Genomic DNA, 14,030 nt, shown 5'->3' with positions numbered 1-14,030 from the left:
TCTGGTCTCTTTCTCTGTCTCTTTCTCTGTCTCTGCCTCTGCCTCTGCCTCTGCCTCTGTCACCCCCTCACCCCCCACCCCCTCCCAGAACGCACCCCCGGCGCCGCCTGTCTCTCCACCACTGTGTCTCCTTCCTCTCTTTCTCCCTCTCACCATAGCCTCTCACGTTTGCTCTCACTCTGGCTCTCCTGGAGCAGCTGGCTCATGCTCCCTCTCTTCCCCTCCGTTTGTCTGGGGTGGGGGTGGGGGTGGAGGGGTGTGTGTCTAGCTGTGTGTTTTCAGTGTGTGTCTGTGTGTGTGTGTGTGTGTGTGTGTGTGTGTGTGTGTGTTTGTGTGTGTCCGCGTGCGTGCGTGTCTGCGTGGGCCGGCGCGCGCTCCTGTCCGTCCGATCGTCCGTCCTTCGGTCCGTCCCGTCTTTCTCAGCTCTCTCTGCAAGGGGCTGTCTTCTTTCGCCTCGGGGGCTGGGCAGGGAGGCCCGCTGACGCCCACCGGCCCGGTGTGGGTGAAGGGTGGGGCGGGGTGGGGCGTCGGGCCCGGGCTGATGCCTTCCCTCCCGCCGCGACGGAGGTACTGGGTGGGTTTGGGCAAGTTGGTGGAGGCAGGAGGGGCGGCCAAGGTCCGCGCTGGGCTACGCCTAGGCCCGGAGGTGGGTGGGTGGGGCTCAGGGGCCGGCCGGCCGGCGGCCCGGAGGCCCGGAGGCCCGGGTCCGGACGCCTCCGGGGCCACTTGCCCCTGCCAGCGAGCCTGATGCGGGGATCCGAGCTGGGACGGGCCTGGAGAGTCCCGGGGTGGGCGGGAGGCGCTGGGAGGCGGGCGGCAGGCGCGCGGTGCGCTCTGCGCTCTGCGCTGTGTGCGCTGAGTGCAGGCCGCGGTGGCTTGGCTTGGCTTGGCTCGGCTCGGCTCGGCTCGGCTCGGCTCGGCTCGGCCCGGCCGGGCTCGGTTCGGCACGGCGCGGGCCGGCCGAGGCGGCGGCAGGGAAGGCGCAGCGCGGGCTCTTGAGGCGCCGCGCGGCGCCTGCCGCTGTCTACGGCCATACCACCCTGAACGCGCCCGATCTCGTCTGATCTCGGAAGCTAAGCGGGGTCGGGCCTGGTTAGTACTTGGATGGGAGACCGCCTGGGAATACCGGGTGCTGTAGGCTCTTTTTTTTTTTTTTTTTTTTTTTTTGGCCTCCTGCCTCCCTCTCCTTTAGCCGCCGCCCCTGTCCCCAAGGCGGCTCCCCGCAGGCCCGAGCACCTCCTGACCCTCCCCCCACCACGCCACGCCCGCGCAGCCCACGGCCTGCCCCGACCCCGCGTCAGGCAGGCAGGCAGGCGGGCAGCCGGCCGGGCAGCCGGCCGGCCTGCCCGCATGCCGGCGGGCGCACAGGCAGCCGCTTCCCTGCCCCTTGGACCTCGCAGCCCCGGCCCCCCACAGCCCCCACAGCCCCCCGGCCCTCCCCTGGGGGGACTGTGAGGCGGGAGGGGCGACGGCCCGACCGCGACTCCGCCGCAGGCCTGGGCTCCCTCGGTCCGTCCTCGTCCTCCTGCCGCCCGCGGCCCGCGAGCCCTCTCGACGTCCAACGGCGCCCAGCCGCCGGCTGCCCGCCCCAAGTCGACGCCAGCGCCCGCCCGCCGAGACCGCCTTCTCTCCACCAGCCTTGGCCTGCTCTCCCCACGGAAGGAAAGGACGTTCCCGTCCTTCGCCCGGCAGGGCCACGCCCACCGGTCGCCCCTCCGTGTCCCTTGGAACCTGGGCCCCGCCAGAGCCACTTCGTGCGTTGGCCCTCCAGTTCCACGACGCCCCCCTCGGCACACGCCCGTCGCCGCTGCTCTCCAGCAACAGCCAGCCAGGCGCACTCAAGCAAGTCCGGGCGCGCCCGGCCCAGAGAGGCCCGGAGTCGGAACCGACGGCCAGAGAGACAGAGAGACGACGGAAAGCAGGACGACGACACGAAAACCCACCCACCGGGACACGCACACTGCCGCCGACACGCTGACCTGCGCACACCCACCGCCGGCGGGACCGTCTGTCTGTGCCGGGCCCCCGGCCCGCGGCTCCCGGGGAAGGAACCCGAGCAGCGCGCAGAACGGGACTCGTGAGACGTCGTCTGGGAGTCCTGGGGCCCCGCGGGGGACTGCCAGCCCCAAGGCACCTACCTGCCTCCTGCCCGGGGTGCCGCCCAAGCACCACCACCCTGCCTAGGGGAAGCTCCGTCTTCAGCAGAGGCTCATCTGCGGCTCGGCAAGGTCTGTGACAAGAGCATCTGTCCCGGGTGTGTCTGTCTGCTTCTGGGTCCAGCGTTGCCCCCTCCGTCTCCCTCTCTCCCTCTCTCTGTCAAACTCTTGTCTCTCTGTCAGTCTGTCTCTGTCTCTCTTTCTCTGTCTCTGCCTCTGCCTCTGCCTCTGCCTCTGTCACCCCCTCACCCCCCACCCCCTCCCAGAACGCACCCCCGGCGCCGCCTGTCTCTCCACCACTGTGTCTCCTTCCTCTCTTTCTCCCTCTCACCATAGCCTCTCACGTTTGCTCTCACTCTGGCTCTCCTGGAGCAGCTGGCTCATGCTCCCTCTCTTCCCCTCCGTTTGTCTGGGGTGGGGGTGGGGGTGGAGGGGTGTGTGTCTAGCTGTGTGTTTTCAGTGTGTGTCTGTGTGTGTGTGTGTGTGTGTGTGTGTGTGTGTGTGTGTGTGTTTGTGTGTGTCCGCGTGCGTGCGTGTCTGCGTGGGCCGGCGCGCGCTCCTGTCCGTCCGATCGTCCGTCCTTCGGTCCGTCCCGTCTTTCTCAGCTCTCTCTGCAAGGGGCTGTCTTCTTTCGCCTCGGGGGCTGGGCAGGGAGGCCCGCTGACGCCCACCGGCCCGGTGTGGGGTGAAGGGTGGGGCGGGGTGGGGCGTCGGGCCCCGGCTGATGCCTTCCCTCCCGCCGCGACGGAGGTACTGGGTGGGTTTGGGCAAGTTGGTGGAGGCAGGAGGGGCGGCCAAGGTCCGCGCTGGGCTACGCCTAGGCCCGGAGGTGGGTGGGTGGGGCTCAGGGGCCGGCCGGCCGGCGGCCCGGAGGCCCGGAGGCCCGGGTCCGGACGCCTCCGGGGCCACTTGCCCCTGCCAGCGAGCCTGATGCGGGGATCCGAGCTGGGACGGGCCTGGAGAGTCCCGGGGTGTGGGCGGGAGGCTCTGGGAGGCGGGCGGCAGGCGCGCGGTGCGCTCTGCGCTCTGCGCTGTGTGCGCTGAGTGCAGGCCGCGGTGGCTTGGCTTGGCTTGGCTCGGCTCGGCTCGGCTCGGCTCGGCTCGGCCCGGCCCGGCCGGGCTCGGTTCGGCACGGCGCGGGCCGGCCGAGGCGGCGGCAGGGAAGGCGCAGCGCGGGCTCTTGAGGCGCCGCGCGGCGCCTGCCGCTGTCTACGGCCATACCACCCTGAACGCGCCCGATCTCGTCTGATCTCGGAAGCTAAGCAGGGTCGGGCCTGGTTAGTACTTGGATGGGAGACCGCCTGGGAATACCGGGTGCTGTAGGCTTTTTTTTTTTTTTTTTTTTTTTTTTGGCCTCCTGCCTCCCTCTCCTTTAGCCGCCGCCCCTGTCCCCAAGGCGGCTCCCCGCAGGCCCGAGCACCTCCTGACCCTCCCCCCACCACGCCACGCCCGCGCAGCCCACGGCCTGCCCCGACCCCGCGTCAGGCAGGCAGGCAGGCGGGCAGCAGGCCGGGCAGCCGGCCGGCCTGCCCGCATGCCGGCGGGCGCACAGGCAGCCGCTTCCCTGCCCCTTGGACCTCGCAGCCCCGGCCCCCCACAGCCCCCACAGCCCCCCGGCCCTCCCCTGGGGGGACTGTGAGGCGGGAGGGGCGACGGCCCGACCGCGACTCCGCCGCAGGCCTGGGCTCCCTCGGTCCGTCCTCGTCCTCCTGCCGCCCGCGGCCCGCGAGCCCTCTCGACGTCCAACGGCGCCCAGCCGCCGGCTGCCCGCCCCAAGTCGACGCCAGCGCCCGCCCGCCGAGACCGCCTTCTCTCCACCAGCCTTGGCCTGCTCTCCCCACGGAAGGAAAGGACGTTCCCGTCCTTCGCCCGGCAGGGCCACGCCCACCGGTCGCCCCTCCGTGTCCCTTGGAACCTGGGCCCCGCCAGAGCCACTTCGTGCGTTGGCCCTCCAGTTCCACGACGCCCCCCTCGGCACACGCCCGTCGCCGCTGCTCTCCAGCAACAGCCAGCCAGGCGCACTCAAGCAAGTCCGGGCGCGCCCGGCCCAGAGAGGCCCGGAGTCGGAACCGACGGCCAGAGAGACAGAGAGACGACGGAAAGCAGGACGACGACACGAAAACCCACCCACCGGGACACGCACACTGCCGCCGACACGCTGACCTGCGCACACCCACCGCCGGCGGGACCGTCTGTCTGTGCCGGGCCCCCGGCCCGCGGCTCCCGGGGAAGGAACCCGAGCAGCGCGCAGAACGGGACTCGTGAGACGTCGTCTGGGAGTCCTGGGGCCCCGCGGGGGACTGCCAGCCCCAAGGCACCTACCTGCCTCCTGCCCGGGGTGCCGCCCAAGCACCACCACCCTGCCTAGGGGAAGCTCCGTCTTCAGCAGAGGCTCATCTGCGGCTCGGCAAGGTCTGTGACAAGAGCATCTGTCCCGGGTGTGTCTGTCTGCTTCTGGGTCCAGCGTTGACCCCTCCGTCTCCCTCTCTCCCTCTCTCTGTCAAACTCTTGTCTCTCTGTCAGTCTGTCTCTGGTCTCTTTCTCTGTCTCTTTCTCTGTCTCTGCCTCTGCCTCTGCCTCTGCCTCTGTCACCCCCTCACCCCCCACCCCCTCCCAGAACGCACCCCCGGCGCCGCCTGTCTCTCCACCACTGTGTCTCCTTCCTCTCTTTCTCCCTCTCACCATAGCCTCTCACGTTTGCTCTCACTCTGGCTCTCCTGGAGCAGCTGGCTCATGCTCCCTCTCTTCCCCTCCGTTTGTCTGGGGTGGGGGTGGGGGTGACAGTCGAGCGCTGCGTCTGTGTGTTTTCAGTGTGTGTCTGTGTGTGTGTGTGTGTGTGTGTGTGTGTGTGTGTGTGTTTGTGTGTGTCCGCGTGCGTGCGTGTCTGCGTGGGCCGGCGCGCGCTCCTGTCCGTCCGATCGTCCGTCCTTCGGTCCGTCCCGTCTTTCTCAGCTCTCTCTGCAAGGGGCTGTCTTCTTTCGCCTCGGGGGCTGGGCAGGGAGGCCCGCTGACGCCCACCGGCCCGGTGTGGGGTGAAGGGTGGGGCGGGGTGGGGCGTCGGGCCCGGGCTGATGCCTTCCCTCCCGCCGCGACGGAGGTACTGGGTGGGTTTGGGCAAGTTGGTGGAGGCAGGAGGGGCGGCCAAGGTCCGCGCTGGGCTACGCCTAGGCCCGGAGGTGGGTGGGTGGGGCTCAGGGGCCGGCCGGCCGGCGGCCCGGAGGCCCGGAGGCCCGGGTCCGGACGCCTCCGGGGCCACTTGCCCCTGCCAGCGAGCCTGATGCGGGGATCCGAGCTGGGACGGGCCTGGAGAGTCCCGGGGTGGGCGGGAGGCGCTGGGAGGCGGGCGGCAGGCGCGCGGTGCGCTCTGCGCTCTGCGCTGTGTGCGCTGAGTGCAGGCCGCGGTGGCTTGGCTTGGCTTGGCTCGGCTCGGCTCGGCTCGGCTCGGCTCGGCTCGGCCCGGCCGGGCTCGGTTCGGCACGGCGCGGGCCGGCCGAGGCGGCGGCAGGGAAGGCGCAGCGCGGGCTCTTGAGGCGCCGCGCGGCGCCTGCCGCTGTCTACGGCCATACCACCCTGAACGCGCCCGATCTCGTCTGATCTCGGAAGCTAAGCGGGGTCGGGCCTGGTTAGTACTTGGATGGGAGACCGCCTGGGAATACCGGGTGCTGTAGGCTTTTTTTTTTTTTTTTTTTTTTTTTTTGGCCTCCTGCCTCCCTCTCCTTTAGCCGCCGCCCCTGTCCCCAAGGCGGCTCCCCGCAGGCCCGAGCACCTCCTGACCCTCCCCCCACCACGCCACGCCCGCGCAGCCCACGGCCTGCCCCGACCCCGCGTCAGGCAGGCAGGCAGGCGGGCAGCCGGCCGTGCAGCCGGCCGGCCTGCCCGCATGCCGGCGGGCGCACAGGCAGCCGCTTCCCTGCCCCTTGGACCTCGCAGCCCCGGCCCCCCACAGCCCCCACAGCCCCCCGGCCCTCCCCTGGGGGGACTGTGAGGCGGGAGGGGCGACGGCCCGACCGCGACTCCGCCGCAGGCCTGGGCTCCCTCGGTCCGTCCTCGTCCTCCTGCCGCCCGCGGCCCGCGAGCCCTCTCGACGTCCAACGGCGCCCAGCCGCCGGCTGCCCGCCCCAAGTCGACGCCAGCGCCCGCCCGCCGAGACCGCCTTCTCTCCACCAGCCTTGGCCTGCTCTCCCCACGGAAGGAAAGGACGTTCCCGTCCTTCGCCCGGCAGGGCCACGCCCACCGGTCGCCCCTCCGTGTCCCTTGGAACCTGGGCCCCGCCAGAGCCACTTCGTGCGTTGGCCCTCCAGTTCCACGACGCCCCCCTCGGCACACGCCCGTCGCCGCTGCTCTCCAGCAACAGCCAGCCAGGCGCACTCAAGCAAGTCCGGGCGCGCCCGGCCCAGAGAGGCCCGGAGTCGGAACCGACGGCCAGAGAGACAGAGAGACGACGGAAAGCAGGACGACGACACGAAAACCCACCCACCGGGACACGCACACTGCCGCCGACACGCTGACCTGCGCACACCCACCGCCGGCGGGACCGTCTGTCTGTGCCGGGCCCCCGGCCCGCGGCTCCCGGGGAAGGAACCCGAGCAGCGCGCAGAACGGGACTCGTGAGACGTCGTCTGGGAGTCCTGGGGCCCCGCGGGGGACTGCCAGCCCCAAGGCACCTACCTGCCTCCTGCCCGGGGTGCCGCCCAAGCACCACCACCCTGCCTAGGGGAAGCTCCGTCTTCAGCAGAGGCTCATCTGCGGCTCGGCAAGGTCTGTGACAAGAGCATCTGTCCCGGGTGTGTCTGTCTGCTTCTGGGTCCAGCGTTGCCCCCTCCGTCTCCCTCTCTCCCTCTCTCTGTCAAACTCTTGTCTCTCTGTCAGTCTGTCTCTGGTCTCTTTCTCTGTCTCTGCCTCTGCCTCTGCCTCTGCCTCTGTCACCCCCTCACCCCCCACCCCCTCCCAGAACGCACCCCCGGCGCCGCCTGTCTCTCCACCACTGTGTCTCCTTCCTCTCTTTCTCCCTCTCACCATAGCCTCTCACGTTTGCTCTCACTCTGGCTCTCCTGGAGCAGCTGGCTCATGCTCCCTCTCTTCCCCTCCGTTTGTCTGGGGTGGGGGTGGGGGTGGAGGGGTGTGTGTCTAGCTGTGTGTTTTCAGTGTGTGTCTGTGTGTGTGTGTGTGTGTGTGTGTGTGTGTGTGTGTGTGTTTGTGTGTGTCCGCGTGCGTGCGTGTCTGCGTGGGCCGGCGCGCGCTCCTGTCCGTCCGATCGTCCGTCCTTCGGTCCGTCCCGTCTTTCTCAGCTCTCTCTGCAAGGGGCTGTCTTCTTTCGCCTCGGGGGCTGGGCAGGGAGGCCCGCTGACGCCCACCGGCCCGGTGTGGGGTGAAGGGTGGGGCGGGGTGGGGCGTCGGGCCCCGGCTGATGCCTTCCCTCCCGCCGCGACGGAGGTACTGGGTGGGTTTGGGCAAGTTGGTGGAGGCAGGAGGGGCGGCCAAGGTCCGCGCTGGGCTACGCCTAGGCCCGGAGGTGGGTGGGTGGGGCTCAGGGGCCGGCCGGCCGGCGGCCCGGAGGCCCGGAGGCCCGGGTCCGGACGCCTCCGGGGCCACTTGCCCCTGCCAGCGAGCCTGATGCGGGGATCCGAGCTGGGACGGGCCTGGAGAGTCCCGGGGTGGGCGGGAGGCTCTGGGAGGCGGGCGGCAGGCGCGCGGTGCGCTCTGCGCTCTGCGCTGTGTGCGCTGAGTGCAGGCCGCGGTGGCTTGGCTTGGCTTGGCTCGGCTCGGCTCGGCTCGGCTCGGCTCGGCCCGGCCCGGCCGGGCTCGGTTCGGCACGGCGCGGGCCGGCCGAGGCGGCGGCAGGGAAGGCGCAGCGCGGGCTCTTGAGGCGCCGCGCGGCGCCTGCCGCTGTCTACGGCCATACCACCCTGAACGCGCCCGATCTCGTCTGATCTCGGAAGCTAAGCAGGGTCGGGCCTGGTTAGTACTTGGATGGGAGACCGCCTGGGAATACCGGGTGCTGTAGGCTTTTTTTTTTTTTTTTTTGGCCTCCTGCCTCCCTCTCCTTTAGCCGCCGCCCCTGTCCCCAAGGCGGCTCCCCGCAGGCCCGAGCACCTCCTGACCCTCCCCCCACCACGCCACGCCCGCGCAGCCCACGGCCTGCCCCGACCCCGCGTCAGGCAGGCAGGCAGGCGGGCAGCAGGCCGGGCAGCCGGCCGGCCTGCCCGCATGCCGGCGGGCGCACAGGCAGCCGCTTCCCTGCCCCTTGGACCTCGCAGCCCCGGCCCCCCACAGCCCCCACAGCCCCCCGGCCCTCCCCTGGGGGGACTGTGAGGCGGGAGGGGCGACGGCCCGACCGCGACTCCGCCGCAGGCCTGGGCTCCCTCGGTCCGTCCTCGTCCTCCTGCCGCCCGCGGCCCGCGAGCCCTCTCGACGTCCAACGGCGCCCAGCCGCCGGCTGCCCGCCCCAAGTCGACGCCAGCGCCCGCCCGCCGAGACCGCCTTCTCTCCACCAGCCTTGGCCTGCTCTCCCCACGGAAGGAAAGGACGTTCCCGTCCTTCGCCCGGCAGGGCCACGCCCACCGGTCGCCCCTCCGTGTCCCTTGGAACCTGGGCCCCGCCAGAGCCACTTCGTGCGTTGGCCCTCCAGTTCCACGACGCCCCCCTCGGCACACGCCCGTCGCCGCTGCTCTCCAGCAACAGCCAGCCAGGCGCACTCAAGCAAGTCCGGGCGCGCCCGGCCCAGAGAGGCCCGGAGTCGGAACCGACGGCCAGAGAGACAGAGAGACGACGGAAAGCAGGACGACGACACGAAAACCCACCCACCGGGACACGCACACTGCCGCCGACACGCTGACCTGCGCACACCCACCGCCGGCGGGACCGTCTGTCTGTGCCGGGCCCCCGGCCCGCGGCTCCCGGGGAAGGAACCCGAGCAGCGCGCAGAACGGGACTCGTGAGACGTCGTCTGGGAGTCCTGGGGCCCCGCGGGGGACTGCCAGCCCCAAGGCACCTACCTGCCTCCTGCCCGGGGTGCCGCCCAAGCACCACCACCCTGCCTAGGGGAAGCTCCGTCTTCAGCAGAGGCTCATCTGCGGCTCGGCAAGGTCTGTGACAAGAGCATCTGTCCCGGGTGTGTCTGTCTGCTTCTGGGTCCAGCGTTGACCCCTCCGTCTCCCTCTCTCCCTCTCTCTGTCAAACTCTTGTCTCTCTGTCAGTCTGTCTCTGGTCTCTTTCTCTGTCTCTTTCTCTGTCTCTGCCTCTGCCTCTGCCTCTGCCTCTGTCACCCCCTCACCCCCCACCCCCTCCCAGAACGCACCCCCGGCGCCGCCTGTCTCTCCACCACTGTGTCTCCTTCCTCTCTTTCTCCCTCTCACCATAGCCTCTCACGTTTGCTCTCACTCTGGCTCTCCTGGAGCAGCTGGCTCATGCTCCCTCTCTTCCCCTCCGTTTGTCTGGGGTGGGGGTGGGGGTGGAGGGGTGTGTGTCTAGCTGTGTGTTTTCAGTGTGTGTCTGTGTGTGTGTGTGTGTGTGTGTGTGTGTGTGTGTGTGTGTGTTTGTGTGTGTCCGCGTGCGTGCGTGTCTGCGTGGGCCGGCGCGCGCTCCTGTCCGTCCGATCGTCCGTCCTTCGGTCCGTCCCGTCTTTCTCAGCTCTCTCTGCAAGGGGCTGTCTTCTTTCGCCTCGGGGGCTGGGCAGGGAGGCCCGCTGACGCCCACCGGCCCGGTGTGGGGTGAAGGGTGGGGCGGGGTGGGGCGTCGGGCCCGGGCTGATGCCTTCCCTCCCGCCGCGACGGAGGTACTGGGTGGGTTTGGGCAAGTTGGTGGAGGCAGGAGGGGCGGCCAAGGTCCGCGCTGGGCTACGCCTAGGCCCGGAGGTGGGTGGGTGGGGCTCAGGGGCCGGCCGGCCGGCGGCCCGGAGGCCCGGAGGCCCGGGTCCGGACGCCTCCGGGGCCACTTGCCCCTGCCAGCGAGCCTGATGCGGGGATCCGAGCTGGGACGGGCCTGGAGAGTCCCGGGGTGGGCGGGAGGCGCTGGGAGGCGGGCGGCAGGCGCGCGGTGCGCTCTGCGCTCTGCGCTGTGTGCGCTGAGTGCAGGCCGCGGTGGCTTGGCTTGGCTTGGCTCGGCTCGGCTCGGCTCGGCTCGGCTCGGCCCGGCCCGGCCGGGCTCGGTTCGGCACGGCGCGGGCCGGCCGAGGCGGCGGCAGGGAAGGCGCAGCGCGGGCTCTTGAGGCGCCGCGCGGCGCCTGCCGCTGTCTACGGCCATACCACCCTGAACGCGCCCGATCTCGTCTGATCTCGGAAGCTAAGCGGGGTCGGGCCTGGTTAGTACTTGGATGGGAGACCGCCTGGGAATACCGGGTGCTGTAGGCTTTTTTTTTTTTTTTTTTTTTTTTTTGGCCTCCTGCCTCCCTCTCCTTTAGCCGCCGCCCCTGTCCCCAAGGCGGCTCCCCGCAGGCCCGAGCACCTCCTGACCCTCCCCCCACCACGCCACGCCCGCGCAGCCCACGGCCTGCCCCGACCCCGCGTCAGGCAGGCAGGCAGGCGGGCAGCCGGCCGGGCAGCCGGCCGGCCTGCCCGCATGCCGGCGGGCGCACAGGCAGCCGCTTCCCTGCCCCTTGGACCTCGCAGCCCCGGCCCCCCACAGCCCCCACAGCCCCCCGGCCCTCCCCTGGGGGGACTGTGAGGCGGGAGGGGCGACGGCCCGACCGCGACTCCGCCGCAGGCCTGGGCTCCCTCGGTCCGTCCTCGTCCTCCTGCCGCCCGCGGCCCGCGAGCCCTCTCGACGTCCAACGGCGCCCAGCCGCCGGCTGCCCGCCCCAAGTCGACGCCAGCGCCCGCCCGCCGAGACCGCCTTCTCTCCACCAGCCTTGGCCTGCTCTCCCCACGGAAGGAAAGGACGTTCCCGTCCTTCGCCCGGCAGGGCCACGCCCACCGGTCGCCCCTCCGTGTCCCTTGGAACCTGGGCCCCGCCAGAGCCACTTCGTGCGTTGGCCCTCCAGTTCCACGACGCCCCCCTCGGCACACGCCCGTCGCCGCTGCTCTCCAGCAACAGCCAGCCAGGCGCACTCAAGCAAGTCCGGGCGCGCCCGGCCCAGAGAGGCCCGGAGTCGGAACCGACGGCCAGAGAGACAGAGAGACGACGGAAAGCAGGACGACGACACGAAAACCCACCCACCGGGACACGCACACTGCCGCCGACACGCTGACCTGCGCACACCCACCGCCGGCGGGACCGTCTGTCTGTGCCGGGCCCCCGGCCCGCGGCTCCCGGGGAAGGAACCCGAGCAGCGCGCAGAACGGGACTCGTGAGACGTCGTCTGGGAGTCCTGGGGCCCCGCGGGGGACTGCCAGCCCCAAGGCACCTACCTGCCTCCTGCCCGGGGTGCCGCCCAAGCACCACCACCCTGCCTAGGGGAAGCTCCGTCTTCAGCAGAGGCTCATCTGCGGCTCGGCAAGGTCTGTGACAAGAGCATCTGTCCCGGGTGTGTCTGTCTGCTTCTGGGTCCAGCGTTGCCCCCTCCGTCTCCCTCTCTCCCTCTCTCTGTCAAACTCTTGTCTCTCTGTCAGTCTGTCTCTGGTCTCTTTCTCTGTCTCTTTCTCTGTCTCTGCCTCTGCCTCTGCCTCTGCCTCTGTCACCCCCTCACCCCCCACCCCCTCCCAGAACGCACCCCCGGCGCCGCCTGTCTCTCCACCACTGTGTCTCCTTCCTCTCTTTCTCCCTCTCACCATAGCCTCTCACGTTTGCTCTCACTCTGGCTCTCCTGGAGCAGCTGGCTCATGCTCCCTCTCTTCCCCTCCGTTTGTCTGGGGTGGGGGTGGGGGTGGAGGGGTGTGTGTCTAGCTGTGTGTTTTCAGTGTGTGTCTGTGTGTGTGTGTGTGTGTGTGTGTGTGTGTGTGTGTGTGTGTTTGTGTGTGTCCGCGTGCGTGCGTGTCTGCGTGGGCCGGCGCGCGCTCCTGTCCGTCCGATCGTCCGTCCTTCGGTCCGTCCCGTCTTTCTCAGCTCTCTCTGCAAGGGGCTGTCTTCTTTCGCCTCGGGGGCTGGGCAGGGAGGCCCGCTGACGCCCACCGGCCCGGTGTGGGGTGAAGGGTGGGGCGGGGTGGGGCGTCGGGCCCGGGCTGATGCCTTCCCTCCCGCCGCGACGGAGGTACTGGGTGGGTTTGGGCAAGTTGGTGGAGGCAGGAGGGGCGGCCAAGGTCCGCGCTGGGCTACGCCTAGGCCCGGAGGTGGGTGGGTGGGGCTCAGGGGCCGGCCGGCCGGCGGCCCGGAGGCCCGGAGGCCCGGGTCCGGACGCCTCCGGGGCCACTTGCCCCTGCCAGCGAGCCTGATGCGGGGATCCGAGCTGGGACGGGCCTGGAGAGTCCCGGGGTGGGCGAGAGGCGCTGGGAGGCGGGCGGCAGGCGCGCGGTGCGCTCTGCGCCCTGCGCTGTGTGCGCTGAGTGCAGGCCGCGGTGGCTTGGCTTGGCTTGGCTCGGCTCGGCTCGGCTCGGCTCGGCTCGGCTCGGCCCGGCCGGGCTCGGTTCGGCACGGCGCGGGCCGGCCGAGGCGGCGGCAGGGAAGGCGCAGCGCGGGCTCTTGAGGCGCCGCGCGGCGCCTGCCGCTGTCTACGGCCATACCACCCTGAACGCGCCCGATCTCGTCTGATCTCGGAAGCTAAGCAGGGTCGGGCCTGGTTAGTACTTGGATGGGAGACCGCCTGGGAATACCGGGTGCTGTAGGCTTTTTTTTTTTTTTTTTTTTTTTTTGGCCTCCTGCCTCCCTCTCCTTTAGCCGCCGCCCCTGTCCCCAAGGCGGCTCCCCGCAGGCCCGAGCACCTCCTGACCCTCCCCCCACCACGCCACGCCCGCGCAGCCCACGGCCTGCCCCGACGCCGCGTCAGGCAGGCAGGCAGGCGGGCAGCCGGCCGGGCAGCCGGCCGGCCTGCCCGCATGCCGGCGGGCGCACAGGCAGCCGCTTCCCTGCCCCTTGGACCTCGCAGCCCCGGCCCCCCACAGCCCCCACAGCCCCCCGGCCCTCCCCTGGGGGGACTGTGAGGCGGGAGGGGCGACGGCCCGACCGCGACTCCGCCGCAGGCCTGGGCTCCCTCGGTCCGTCCTCGTCCTCCTGCCGCCCGCGGCCCGCGAGCCCTCTCGACGTCCAACGGCGCCCAGCCGCCGGCTGCCCGCCCCAAGTCGACGCCAGCGCCCGCCCGCCGAGACCGCCTTCTCTCCACCAGCCTTGGCCTGCTCTCCCCACGGAAGGAAAGGACGTTCCCGTCCTTCGCCCGGCAGGGCCACGCCCACCGGTCGCCCCTCCGTGTCCCTTGGAACCTGGGCCCCGCCAGAGCCACTTCGTGCGTTGGCCCTCCAGTTCCACGACGCCCCCCTCGGCACACGCCCGTCGCCGCTGCTCTCCAGCAACAGCCAGCCAGGCGCACTCAAGCAAGTCCGGGCGCGCCCGGCCCAGAGAGGCCCGGAGTCGGAACCGACGGCCAGACAGACAGAGAGACGACGGAAAGCAGGACGACGACACGAAAACCCACCCACCGGGACACGCACACTGCCGCCGACACGCTGACCTGCGCACACCCACCGCCGGCGGGACCGTCTGTCTGTGCCGGGCCCCCGGCCCGCGGCTCCCGGGGAAGGAACCCGAGCAGCGCGCAGAACGGGACTCGTGAGACGTCGTCTGGGAGTCCTGGGGCCCCGCGGGGGACTGCCAGCCCCAAGGCACCTACCTGCCTCCTGCCCGGGGTGCCGCCCAAGCACCACCACCCTGCCTAGGGGAAGCTCCGTCTTCAGCAGAGGCTCATCTGCGGCTCGGCAAGGTCTGTGACAAGAGCATCTGTCCCGGGTGTGTCTGTCTGCTTCTGGGTCCAGCGTTGCCCCCTCCGTCTCCCTCTCTCCCTCTCTCTGTCAA

The 14,030-nt window shown here is 70.8% G+C and overlaps 6 non-coding genes across 6 annotated transcripts; all 6 read left to right on the top strand.

The window, feature by feature from the left end:
* Positions 1-1,022: 1,022 nt before the first annotated feature.
* On the top strand, positions 1,023-1,141 carry LOC135321958 (5S ribosomal RNA). Its single transcript, XR_010382134.1, has one exon. It is a non-coding gene; the product is annotated as a 5S ribosomal RNA (ribosomal RNA).
* Positions 1,142-3,363: 2,222 nt separating this feature from the next.
* On the top strand, positions 3,364-3,482 carry LOC135321927 (5S ribosomal RNA). Its single transcript, XR_010382102.1, has one exon. It is a non-coding gene; the product is annotated as a 5S ribosomal RNA (ribosomal RNA).
* A 2,226-nt stretch (positions 3,483-5,708) lies between these two features.
* On the top strand, positions 5,709-5,827 carry LOC135321957 (5S ribosomal RNA). The gene has a single exon (XR_010382133.1). It is a non-coding gene; the product is annotated as a 5S ribosomal RNA (ribosomal RNA).
* A 2,217-nt stretch (positions 5,828-8,044) lies between these two features.
* On the top strand, positions 8,045-8,163 carry LOC135321926 (5S ribosomal RNA). The gene has a single exon (XR_010382101.1). It is a non-coding gene; the product is annotated as a 5S ribosomal RNA (ribosomal RNA).
* A 2,222-nt stretch (positions 8,164-10,385) lies between these two features.
* LOC135321956 (5S ribosomal RNA) lies at positions 10,386-10,504 on the top strand. Its single transcript, XR_010382132.1, has one exon. It is a non-coding gene; the product is annotated as a 5S ribosomal RNA (ribosomal RNA).
* A 2,230-nt stretch (positions 10,505-12,734) lies between these two features.
* On the top strand, positions 12,735-12,853 carry LOC135321925 (5S ribosomal RNA). Its single transcript, XR_010382100.1, has one exon. It is a non-coding gene; the product is annotated as a 5S ribosomal RNA (ribosomal RNA).
* Positions 12,854-14,030: the final 1,177 nt, after the last annotated feature.

This window comes from Camelus dromedarius, chromosome 8 (genome assembly GCF_036321535.1).
Source record: "Camelus dromedarius isolate mCamDro1 chromosome 8, mCamDro1.pat, whole genome shotgun sequence".
Lineage (NCBI taxonomy): Eukaryota > Metazoa > Chordata > Mammalia > Artiodactyla > Camelidae > Camelus > Camelus dromedarius.
The sequence above is the reverse complement of the archived record's forward strand: the minus strand, read 5'-3'. Positions and strand labels throughout refer to the sequence as shown.